Source organism: Saccopteryx bilineata, chromosome 8, assembly GCF_036850765.1.
Source record: "Saccopteryx bilineata isolate mSacBil1 chromosome 8, mSacBil1_pri_phased_curated, whole genome shotgun sequence".
Lineage (NCBI taxonomy): Eukaryota > Metazoa > Chordata > Mammalia > Chiroptera > Emballonuridae > Saccopteryx > Saccopteryx bilineata.
In genome coordinates, this window is record NC_089497.1 from 21,501,530 (window position 1) to 21,515,001 (window position 13,472).

The 13,472-nt window shown below is 38.9% G+C and overlaps 1 protein-coding gene across 1 annotated transcript in view; it reads left to right on the forward strand.

Moving 5' to 3' along the window:
• The first annotated feature begins 435 nt into the window (after positions 1 to 435).
• The window catches only part of HTR1F (5-hydroxytryptamine receptor 1F), a 105,390-nt gene continuing 92,353 nt past the window's right edge, over positions 436 to 13,472 (forward strand). The window contains exon 1 of the mRNA XM_066241354.1: positions 436 to 519. The gene's annotated coding sequence lies outside the window, so the exon portion shown is untranslated. The remainder of the gene's footprint in view (positions 520 to 13,472) is intronic.

Here is a 13,472-nt window from a genome sequence, read left to right on the forward strand (position 1 = left end):
AGCCTCCCCCGGACACGAAGAGCCCTGGGACGGAGATGAGAGGGCGAAAAGAAAGAGGAGACCCAAGTCATCTCGTCTTTCCTATGCTCTCAGAAAGGTGGTTCACGTTTCCATGAACAGATCATCTCCAAGGTATCACTCAAGTTAAGAAGGGACTTTTTCCCTCCCCCGTCCTCGTCCACGCATCAGTGGAAGGGAGGGAGGAGGCGGCTGAGAAGAGGCAGGCAGGGTGGTGGGTGGTGGGGGGTGGTGAGAGAAGCACGGTGAGAAAGGGGTGTGGAAGGGAGGAAGAGATGAAGACAAGAAGAGAGGAGCGTTAGGGACGGCGGCGAGCCCCGGTCTCCGCCCGCCCATCAGCGGGCGTTTGGCACCCGCTCTGGCGCGGCGCCCGGGTCCCGCAGCGCGCAGCCGGCTCCGCGGCCCCGAGAGCACCGGGTCGTGCGGCTGTCCACGCGGCCGCTTCCCCACCCGGGTCCGGGGCCACCCTCCCCTCCGGCCCGCCGCGGAGCAGCGCTCGCGGTGAGTGTGCTCCTCCACTCCCATCCGGGAGGAGCGCTCGCGGTGAGTGTGCTCCTCCACTCCCACCCAGGAGGAGCGCTCGCGGTGAGTGTGCGCCTCCACTCCCACCCAGGAGGAGCGCTCGCGGTGAGTGTGCGCCTCCACTCCCACCCAGGAGGAGCGCTCGCGGTGAGTGTGCGCCTCCACTCCCATCCAGGAGGAGCGCTCGCGGTGAGTGTGCGCCTCCACTCCCATCCAGGAGGAGCGCGGGGCAGCGCGCCGGGCGCGCAGGTGGGAAGGGGTGCGGGACCCGGCAGCGCCTACTCCTGGCGTCGGGGACGACCTGCGGGCTGGAGCCTAAGTCCTTTCCGACACTTTGGGGCGAACGATCAGCGCTGGAATTGCACTTCTTCGTTCTGCTCGAAACCTGTGCACCCCTGGAGCTAACTTGCGAGGGGCAGGCGCGGTCCTGGGCCGATCAGGTGGGCCAGGCTGGGAGGGAGAATCCCGGCCCGGGAGCCAAGACCGGAGGTGGCGGTCCCAGGTGGCGGCGCCCCACGTAGGGCACAGGCTGCCGGCGCTCCTGGTTGGAGGGGCTCCTGGGGTGGAGAGAGACGGGGTACAGACCCGAATTCAGCACTGGAAGTACAGGAGAATCTTCGAGTCCATTCCTCGGATTCTCTTGGGTTCTGGGGAAAGTCATAGGATGCAGGGGTGCTGGGCGGAGGCGCAGACTGGGAAAAGGTTGCGGTTTCCCAACTCCATTTCCTGCGGGTACGAACCACTGAAGTAAACGGGCTGAAGGGAGCTTCCACCACGCTGCCGCGACGTGCCTGGGCTGCTGCAGGTCCTGCCCGACCGAGAAAGGGGCCCTCCTGTTTGGAGGGGCGACTGAGCAAAAGAAAAAAGGGGATCCGAGGAAGGGTCCGTGCTGGGGGTTCCTGTGGGTTCTCCCAGGGGGCTGGGAGAGCGCGTGTATGCCCCCAGTAAGTAAAGACTCCTTAAACGGAGAAGATGGGGGGGGGGGGGACACACATGCGGAGATCAGCATTTTCAGTGCCCCAAAGGCTGGATTTCGGTTTTGACTTATTTCTATTTGCACTTAAAGGTGGCCCTTGATAAGGTATTGGATGAGAACTTTGGGTGAGACGCATTTTGGTAGAAACCTTGAGAAGACTTTGTTTTCTGTATGTAAAGTGTTTCGCAGGCACCTCGATGGTTTATTGTAAACTGATTTAAATGAACATTTAAGATAACGTAAAGGGAAAGCTCACCAGCCCCTCCCCTCAATTTTTCTGGAACATCTATGTAATCAGCCAGAAAAATGAAGCACTCAAACTGGGTTTCACTGTGGCTCCATTTATATCCAAATGTTTGAAATTTGATTTGATCAACAATCCAGCAATCCTTAAATTTGAGTTGCCCGATTTGTCTCTGCGTTTGTTGAGGGAAGTGGATTGGATTCTGAGCTGGCTTTCACTGGTGGAGCAGGAGCGTCAGTGGCCAAAGCAACAAAGCTAAGCTGAGGAGTCACCGCCATGGCTCTGGGCTTGCAATTGCTGTTTCTCCTTCCCCTTCCCCTTCCCCTTCTCCAAACTCAGAAGCGGTTGCCAGTATCATCACTTCGTGTCTCCTCCAAAAAGAGTGTAGTGCTTGCTCCCCTCTGATTCAGATCTGTATGTCAAGATCGGTCTCGGTAATTAAAACCACTTCTGCAAATCAAAAGTGGTTTTCTGTGTTTGGGTAGATTGTTCATTAAACTCAGATGTTTCCGGAACAAATGTTATATTTGCTTGGTATTAGGTTAGGAGTTCCCAAATAGGGAAAATAACTTACTTATTTTTGTTCAAGAAACTTGAGTATATTTATCTACACCCCCTTTGGTCATTTAAACCATTTGTCAAGCTTCAAACACTGAGACTTATTATAGAGCTAATGAGCCTAACTTATAGCAAGGAGTTGTTCTCTTTCAACAGTAATAAATATCTCTGTGGGAATGAAGATTTAAAGAATAATGCAATTTTTTTTTTACCATTTTGCCTCATTAGACAAATTTTATAGATGGCTGGGATTGAGCAATAACACATTTATAAAGGCAGTTTTTTCATTGCTTTAAATAAATAAATGTATTACTTAGATCTGTAAAGTTCCTAGGCATATTGTTCTTATGAAGGCTACCACAAAGCTGCTAATGAAAATAATACAATGTGCCTCTCTTAGAATTTTTTTCTTTTTCATTTAAAATGAAGTGCATATCTCTTTTCAAAGACTTGCAAAAATTATAACTTAATTCTTAATAAGAAATGAGAGGAGTGATCATTTCAATTTTCTTACCTAGTAAATATGATCACTTTTGACTTTGATTAACTATTACTGAAATCATTTCAAAGATTTTTAAAGGGCACTTTCTAGGCTATTAATAATAAATGGCTAACGTAAAAGAACATGGACATGGTAATATTTGAAAGGCCATGACAAGATTATTTTTTAATTGATAATTTAAAAGGTGGGATGAATGTTATTTGTGGCAGAGTAAACACAATGCGGTGTGTAGATTCCTAATTGCTCTAACTGGAAGAGCTGACAATCCTTAGATCAGGGTGTCTCGAGAGCCCTGGGGAAGTGTCTGTAGTGATCTGATATAGGACCACAGCTCTTTTGTCCCACAGTGGGAAACCTTGCTTTTCCGTTCCCTCGGCCTTAAATTAAGCAGGCAAGAAATACTCATTTCTGTCCTAGTAGTAAAAAACGCTTTAAGTGCAGTACAGAAACTTGGAATTGGCATCTGGCATCTGTAACACAAATTATTACTTCCACTTGAAAAAAGTACGTAGAGAAATGTTTCAGAGCCTAAGAATGAAAAAAAAAAAAGTAGGCAAAAATTATATTCAATGAGTATTAAAGAGGGGGTGCTTTCTGATCTGATAATTTGTTTGTTTGGTGGTGTTTCCTTTTCTCAGAGATAATCAATGTCCTTTTAACCCATGGTACGGAGTTTCTGTTTTCTTCTATGTCCAGTCAGTGGAAAGCGATTAAAGCTTTCATAGTGAAAAACTGTTTACCAAAATCCTCTTACTACTGTGTCAAGATGATCTGTTGAAAGACAAGAGAGTAAGCAAGAAGATTAAGACAGTACAGCACTAGAATCTCCTAGCCTCATCTTTAACCAGAGTGATAACTAGAAATGGTGAGAAGTGGCCAAATTCTGAATATATTTGGAAGTAGAGGAGTTAAGACTTGATAACAGATTAGATATGGTTGCTGATGGATGAAGACTCGTGCCTAGATTTATAACCAGAACAACTGGAAGAATGCGGTTGTCACCAACTGATAGAGGAAGACAGAGAAACAGTTAAGTTTGGAGTGCGTATCAGATATTCAGGTCCAGGCATCATAAGGGTAGTGGAGATGGAGCTCAGAGGGAAAGTCAGAATTGGAGATAAAAATTGACGAGACATCAGTGTATAAATAGTATTGAGAACAATGGGACTTCATGAAATTCTTTTTAAAAGACGATATTTAAAAGATCAGACTGAGAAAAGAGCTCTAGGCAATCCAAAATACGGACACTGGAAAGAGTGGTCGCTAGAAAAGGAAGCTGAGAAATGGGAAATTCAGAAGTGTGTCCTGGGAGCTGAAGAAAAAGTATTTTAAAGAGAGGGAGTGATGCTCAGCTCCAGCCAAGGCTGCAGAAACATTAAAGTCTGTGAGGACAAAGAATTACTTTGGAATTTCATTGGACCCCGTAAGAGCTATTTCATTTGAGAGGGTGGTGACAAAAGATGGACTGATAAGGACTGAACAAAGACTGGTGACTGGTGACACAGTGATTCTCATCCCAAGAATTTATCTTAAAGCTATGTGTGCAATTAGGAAAAAGAATATATGTTTCAAGTTACTCCCTGCCATTTTTTTCTGATACAAGTTTATGATTGAAAACAAATACCTAGAAAACAAGCAAAATAAACTATGTACATCTATTCAATGGAATACCATTCAACTGTTACAATGATCAAGGCAGTTTTCTATGTGCTAATATAAAAAGATTTTAAAAGTATACTAAGGAGAAAGGTTGCAATGCAATGTGTGTGGTATGTTTTTTATTAAATAACAAAGAAACAAGTGCCCTTGGCAGTTCTAACTCCTGCATATTGAGCTGCTCAGCTACTCCCCTCCCCCCTAGTGCTATCTATCTGTCCCCAAGCTGACCGCTCTCTGCTCTGGATCCCACAATTAACCCTCTTCAATCAGAACTTTGCTCAGAAAATTTTTTTTTTTCATCACTTGCAACTTTTGTCTCTCCTTTTCATTTAATGACTCCAACATATAAGTTCATTATTAAAATCTTATCACATCCATCCTTAAAATGAGCAAACAGAAAAGCCTCCCGTGGATTTATAGGGGAAGCATTAACTCCCTCTATGGTTGGTCTTTTATTCATTTCTTATTTTCTCAGTCAGCTTCTAGAAAAAAATAATTTCTATTTCTTGTCACAGTCTTCTCCCATCCCCTTGACTCCTCTCCTCTCCCCCCACCCCGTAGTTTGGCTTTTAATTCCACTACCCTGGGGGACCCTTTTGGCAACAGTCATCAAATTATTAAATCAGCGACTGCCTGTCATTGAAAGCTTAGCTTACTGACTTATGACAGGAGCACTTGACAAAGTTAACCATTAACCACTCATGCTTTCTTTTTACATAAACTCAAATATGTCTTTCTTCTTCCTGAAGAAAGTCAGTAATGGCACTCTTTTACTCCACTTTCTATATCTTTCCATTTTATTTCTCCATTCATTTGGTGATCCTCTTCCTCAGTCCATCTGTAACTCTTTTCTCCATTCACTCCATTTTTAAAAATTCTTTCAGTCAAAGGTCCTTCTGAAAATATAAAACCAAAACCAAACAGACAAACTTGGTATCTCTCCCCAGGGGGAAAAAATGCACATAGGTACAAATAGTTGCAGATAATTTTTGTCAACTAACAGAGTCATTGAAGCCCACCTATGGAAATTAGGAATTCTTCTCAAACCTTCTTATAACATATTGTCTTGTCATCACATAGTGTGGTTTCACTTAAATGAGATCATGGATCATAGTTATTCCAAATGTGAGTATGAACCTCAGTTCTAACATTGCCTAAGAATAGTCTTCTTTTGTTGTATCCAATTCCCCACACATACTATCTTCGTGATTTTTTCCACACATTCATAGCACATTAATTGTTTTTTATATAATCTCTCTTTAAATGGAGTCACATTTTAAAATGTAAATAAATAAAAATAAAACTTTATTACTGTTATATAGGTAAAAATCAATATTACTACCAAAAATAGGAGGCAATATTAAAAAAAGAATATAGAAAAAATAGTCATATTATTAAATTTTAATCAGATGTTTATTGTCAGGTAAGAGCCTTGAACCTGAGGCTAATTTTCCTTAGGATTATAAGAAAGATAGCAAAAGTTAAAAACAAATTTTCAGCTAACAGAAGCCTACGCCAAAGGGTTAATCCAAACAGAAAGGAAGGAAATAAGTTCCTCATATGTAGTACATCGGTTTTTTAATGCCATGACCTAATGCAAGTGAAGTCATGTTGAGTAGCAGCAGTGGGCCTTGGACTTGGGAAAATCTTCCCGCACTTCTGCTTTTCCAGCTCAAACTTCCTTATTAAACTACAGACCCTGGAGATCACCGTATGGACAGATAAATGATCTCCAGGCCCCGTAAAAAGGTTCGTAATAAAACTTATCTTCCTCCCCTAAATATTAAGCATCTTATATTCCCTATCCCATCACAGAAACTCTTAAATTCCTGTTTGAAATTTTTCACCATACACAGCCAAATTCAGTCAAGATACTCCCTGATGAGTTTCTTGAATGTATTTTTCTGACCATTAACTTACTTTTAACTCAATATGCCTGGCCTGGACTTTTTTTTTTTAATTTTTTTTATTTATTCATTTTAGAGAGGAGAGAGAGAGAGAGAGAGACAGGGGGAGGAGCTGGAAGCATCAACTCCCATATGTGCCTTGACCAGGCAAGCCCAGGATTTCGAACCGGCGACCTCAGCATTTCCAGGTTGACTGCTTTATCCACTGTGCCACCACAGGTCAGGCCCTGGCCTGGACTTTTAAAGATATCTTCAACATCATCTCCCTGGACCTAGCCTTCCGCCCATGAATCATTTTCCCCGTACTCTCACCAAATTAATTTTAGAGGTTAGTTCTGTCCCTTGCTTGAATTCCTTTGGTAGCCCCTTTTCCTTCTGAGAACCAGCCAAGCCATGTAGCTCACTCTTCCAGCCCTCCTTTTCCTCCTCCTTTATCTGGGTATCTGCTCCAACTTACTTCCGGCCACTCTACCTTGCCCACCGGACAACCGTGCTTCAGCTACAGAGAACTACTGTATTCTCCTTTGTAAGTGACAAGTGAGGTTTTCCTCCTGTTCTTCACTTATCTATGGATGTCCCTCCTTCCGACTGGCAAATGTGTAGTCATTTGGAAAAGTTCAGATTTATTTGTTTTCCTTTCTAGACCCCTTTTCTTAAACCAAAATCAACTCACTCCTGTATTCTAGTAATGAACCTTTTGTAAGCTTTCATGCTGCATTCTCCAAGCCATTTGTATTTTATTTCTTTACATACGTCTTTCTCTCCAATTAGCCTGTGAGTCCTGGAGGCAAGAATTAAGTCTTTCTCATCCATTTCACCAGAGCAAATGAGCCACAAGCACAAATGGTACCAAATGGAAACTTCTCTGACTCTCATGTTGACTCGGATAAAAGTACCAGCAAACAAGCCCTGGCACTGAACACTTCACAAATACCGTTAGCTGGGAGAAGTTTTCTAAAAATCATTTCAAAAACTTCTTGTTCTTTATTTATTGGAGGCTGTCTCTGTGGCATTGTACTCTTTCAAACTTTCATAAAATTAAAAGGCAAACTCAGAGAAGCTTCCAACTTAATCTTCTGTGCCCACAGACTCCAAGACAGATAATTATTTTTTTATATATAATAAAACCTCAAATGAATAAAATGATATTAACCTCATTCAGTAACCCACATTAATGTTCAATCCCTTTAATTTCTTTTTAAATTTTTCTTAAGTGAAAAGCAGGGAGGCAGAGAGACAGACTCCTGCATGCACCCCTACCAGGATCCACACAGCAATCCCCATATGGCCAGATGCTCTGCCCATCTGAACCCTTTGCTCTGTTGCTTGGTAACTGAGTCACTTCACCTGAGGTGAGATCATGGAGCCACCCTCAACACCAGGGGCCAACTTGCTCCAACCGTACCATGGCTGCAGGAAGGGAAGAGAGAGATAGAGAGAGAGAAGGGAGAGTGGGGTGGGTGGAGAAGCAGATGATCACTTCTCCTGTGTGCCCTGGCCAGGAATTGAACCCAGGACATCCACATACTAGGCTGACACTCTACCACTGAGCCAACCAGCCAAAGACCAGTACCTTTAATTTTTATACAATATAAATTGACATTGCTATAGTTGTTTCTACTTGTTTTTGGAAATGGACAATATGTGGTCCATTTTCTTATTATAATCTTTCATCTATTTTAAAACAGTGTCAACTAATACTGAACAAAAATATTAAATCAAGAGTTATTAATATTTATTCATTTTTGCAAATGTTTAACTTTTGACTTTATTCAAGATACAGAGGTCTTTGACCACAGTTTAATTTCAATCTTTCCTCTCTTGTGTTATTTCTCTATCTTGCAATTAATATATAGCTGTTTATTAACAGTGTATAATCTTAAAGTAAGAACTAATCAAAATCTTTGAGACTGGTGTTCTTTGTAAGTAGAAAACAGTATTATATTGAAATAGTCAAAGTTATGTGCAAATATCTAGACATCAATAGCCCTAATTTTAAAATTATACTAGGTCTTATAATAATTTGGTTTTTTAAGACATTTGTGATATTTTGAAAAGTATATAAATTATGATTTTGCTTTCTAATGACCATAACAAGCAATGTTTCTGACTATTGCATTTATAGCTAAGATCATTTCAGAAAAAAACTAACTTGACTTAGTTATGTGGTATGAGTAGCAATAAGTAGTTAATCGCTTATTATCCTACCTTCTTATTCAGTAACATTTGAAATAATGAGTTCCATATTTGGAACGTGGTCATTTGAACATCTTATCTGCATATTATTAAATGCAGCCACTGCAACACAGCACTCATAACTCAAGGCATCTTTTAGCTCTTCTTTGGAATCTTGGCAGCTGTGCTTGGCAAGAAAAGAACCCTTCAATCTTTTTAATTCTAGTTGAAATAAAAGCACTAGAGCTCTCTGTCCTTACCTTTCACAACTAAAGTCTAGACTGTGGAATTTGGAGACTTTGTTTTCAAAAAAGGATTTCAGATCCTCACAGAACCATTCTTCCTCCAGTACATCTGTGAATCTTTCTTCCCCCTCTTTCCTGATTGGGTTCAGTCAGCCACCATTAGTCCTAGAAGCTATCAGAAGAGAGAAACTAATATTCTTCCTTTCATAGTCATAATCCTGGAAAGGCTTTCAAATGCATGGGTTTTAATCCTGACAGACTTCATTTCTGTTCTGAAGTTTACCAAGATTTACCTCAAATCTATACAAGTTGCTTTTCTATGCTTATCTTCACACTAAAAGCTGTTACAACCTTGCATTAAACATTGCTACCTCAGGACCTAAGCAGAAAAACATCTGTCAAGGTTGTTGCACTGTTCAAAAAGTATGTAAGTGCATTGCACTGTTTTAAAATTGTAGGGAGACAACAATTCTGCAGTGCCTAAAGAAGGTCACAGTAAAGCCAGCCTCACATGTTGGCACATTTGTTTTCTCAGAAAACCGCATAATTTGATATGATGCAAAATGTAGAAATTATTCTGAAACAAGAGGGGAAAAGTGCTTTCTGAATGAAAAAAAATGTATGATTATAGCATACGAAAGTGGTATTGGACCTCACTAAATGAAAAGTAGAAGAAATGCACCTGCCCTAAGTACAAACTGCTTGAACAACTGGAAGAGTAATTGACAAAATTAGAAGTACATATTCATAATCCATGAGTACAATCATAATTGTTTGACAACAAGAGCTGTTTAATAGTTTTCCCATTTGCATTCCAATGTATTATTACATTTTATCTTCACAACCAGACAGGAATTATTATCTCCATTTGGCAGAAGAGGGATGTGATTCCCAGAAACTAAATGGTTTGTTTTATAGCTGAGGGCTCATAAATCCTGGAGCGAGGGACACAAATGTACGTTTAAGCACAGTTCAATTATCTGACAACTATAGAATATGTTGCCCTAAGACCCTAAAGTATTTGAGAAAAAGCTGCCTCTTCCTCTGAATCCATTTTTTAAGATGCATTTTACTATTTTCATTGTTAGGTTTAAAATAAAAGTGAATTGCTATGTTTACACTTAAAACTAAAAATGTATTTTTTTCAAATACTCCCAAATACAAAAATGTGATTTTATTCTAGTAACATTTTCATTATCATTGAAAAAATAAATATATAAAATGATTTAAGGAATAAAATAAAATAAAAACTATAATTCTATCATAATATTCTCACAAGAACCTAGTATATCTTTTTTACATTTTTTTGTGGAATTAATAGCAAAAATTATGTATCTCAATTTATTTTTCACTTGATTACCTATTAGGTTGAATTTTTAAAACTTTTATGGTTATTTGAATTTCTGGCCTAGAATGATCTATCTGTGCGTTTTACTCATATTACTACAGAAATGTTTGTTTTTACAAAGCTGTGTCTGTCATATATTGCACATTTTCCTTTTTGTGATGTCTTTGAACTTGTTCCACGGTAGTTATTGATGGCATGTAAGTTTAAATTTTATTTGGTTCAACATTTCATTTTTTTTCTTTACTCTGATTTAGTTCTTCGATCAAGCTGTAATTCATTTTCATATACCATGTATGATAGGGTGCTCTCTTGATCTTTTTTTTTGTCAAGAGTCACTTATTTTTATTCATTTATCTTTATTTAACTTGCTAAATTCTTGTTAATATATATCAATTTTTAGTTGATTTCCTTGGCTTCTTAAAGTAGACAATAATACATTTTGAATCTAAAAATTTTGTCTGTTTAATTTTTTAAGCAAACAATAGAATATCACTACATTTATAGAGCTAATCCATTAGAAGTACATGTTATTCTCAATAGCACAAACCATTAAATTCTACTGCTTGTCTTTGATTCAAAAGTTATTTTGAAGGAACTGCTTTCAGTGACAAGATTTTCGATTGCTGTGTTTAAATATTTTCGGTTGTTGCTTATTTTTATTATTTTATTGTGAATAGAAAATGTGTCCAGCGTGATTTATAATTGAGAAGCTTAAGTAAGGTTTCCTTTTTGGTTTAAAGATGTTTAATTTGTGTAAAATTCCACTACACTCTTTGAAAAACAGTGATGCATATGACACTAAATTGCAACATTCTATTTATCACTTGTATATATTTATATTATTTTATATGATTGATTTATTACTGATTTCTAGAGGTTCATAGAAGCCTTCCTCTACAATTATATGTGTTTCCAATTGGACATCTGCCACATGGTTTATTTGTATATTGTGGTGTTTTATTATTGCATACTTAAAGGTATATAATTGTCTGGTTTTCCTATGTGAAATTTATTTCACCCTTTTTAAGTTGAATTTGTCTTGTTTGATATTAGCCTTTTTATCCTTTCTTTCTTCAGGTTTGCCTGAAGTTAGTTGATCTCTGTCATTTTTATATATGTATTTTTCATACAAGCAAAATTTTATTAGCTTTTATTTTTTCTTAATCTGTATATTCAGGGAAAATATATTCCCCTCACCTTATTTTTTTAATTAGTTACTATAAATATCAGGTTACTTTTTACCTGGACCAAACAATTTTTAGTGTTTTCTTCTTTGTTTGTTTTCTATCTTGTCATTGTTTATGGGTATTAATTAGTAAGTTTTTGATTTGTTTATTCTTTTGAGGAAATATTCATGTTTATTTAATTTGGAATTGTAGCATATTAGAGCTGATATGAATTCCATTAGAAAGTGGTATAAGCCTTGTTTAAATTCTTTATCTTTTCCAAGACCCTGTAGTTTCATAGAAAGTGGAGAGAATAAATAATCCCCAAGGAAACTTCTTTCATCAAGATGTCATAATTTATTTCATTTGATGTTAATGTCCTTGCCACAATAATTTACATCAGCAGTGTTCAATACCAAGCTGACCAGACACCTGGATGTTGGTATGCCTTCCAGGACTCTAAATAGACAGCAAGCATAAGAATAATTTCTTTTATTCCTACCCAAATTTTCCTTATCTGACATTCCTTGCCCCACATTAAGGATATGACATGTCAAATCTGCTAGCACTATTTTTACTTACTTCTAGATAGATAATTTTATTGAAGAAGGTAAAATTGAAAGTTATTATATTTTCATTCTCTATGCTTTTCATAAAACTGATTCACACTATTTTGCAAAAATCCCTGAAGTTTTGGCCAATAAGATATTCAATATCATTGGCTTCTAGCAATACTTCAGTTGTTTTCTATTGGTTTATAAATTATTCCAATATAAACTCAAATAGGTGAACAATTGCATGCAATATTGTGAAGAAATTCTTCAAATTGTGATTTTAGACCCTATTTATATATTCTGTGAAGACTAAATAGAAAATTTACGCAGAAGTTATTAATTTAAGAAACAGCCAAGAGTGTATACATTGAACTCTTTATCTAAGATAGATCTTCCATTTTGTCTTATAAGCTTAAAATATTAAAACTTTGTCTTGTTTTCCCCCAAATAATATGACTTTCTTTGAGTGTACTAATCTTTCATAGACTAGGTTACTACAATAGTATATAATCTTGATTTCAGGCAGTTTATTAACTTATTTCTTCTCATAGTTCAATACAGCTCCTCTTAGATTCTTCGTACTTCTTAGATTCTAACCAGGGTATTCAATAGAGTACTGTTGTAAAAAGGAATATTCCTATAGACAAGCACTTAAATTATTTGAATGTGATAGTTCTTAGCACAACTACACACTGAAATTATAATTTTGAAAAGGAGCAAAAAAGGGCTTTGACCTTGGCCAATTGGCTCAGTGGATAGAGTGTCAGCCCAGTATGTGAATGTCTGGGGTTCAAAACCCAGTCAGGGCACACAGGAGAAGTGACTATCTGCTTCTCTTCCCCTCCCTCTCCTCCTTCTCTCTCTTCTCCCCTCTCACAGCCAGTGGCTCAATTGATTTGAGCATCAGCCCCACATGGGGGTGGCTGGGTGGATCTCAGTCAAGTTGCAGCAAGAGTGTTTCTATCTCCTGTCCTCTCACTTAAAAAAGAAGGAAGAGGAGAAGAAGGAGGAGAAGGAGAAGGAGAAAAAGAAGAAAAGAAGAAGAAGAAAAGAAGAAGAAGAAAGAGGAGAAGAAGGAGGAGTAGGAGAAGGAGAAGGAAGAGAAGAACAGGAGGAGGAGGGAAGTAGGAGGAGGAGGGAAGGAGGAGGAGGAGGAGGAGGAGGAGGAGGAGGAGAAGAAGAAGAAGAAGAAGAAGAAGAAGAAGAAGAAGAAGAAGAAGAAGAAGAAGAAGAAGAAGAGGAGGAGGAGGAGGAGGAGGAGGAGGAGGAGGAGGAAGAGGAGGAGGAGGAGGGGACGGGAAGGAAAGAGCTATGAACAAAGTAGGGAAAAAAGAAATTAATGAGTTTTGTTTTGTAATTGTGGGAACCTTTAAAGTATAAAAGACATGACAATAGTACTTCAAGTGTCAACAGATGAAAACTCAGCTCTGAAAGATATATAATAGCAAAGAGAAAAGATTAATGTTAAAATTATAGAAAGAACTCTAAAGAATCTGGATGAAAGTATTTTGGCTAGTGGTATTCTGGTAAGCAGCACCTTGGAGAGAGAGAGCAAGAGTGTCAGCTGGTAGAGTTTGCTGTAAAGATACTCTGACCTG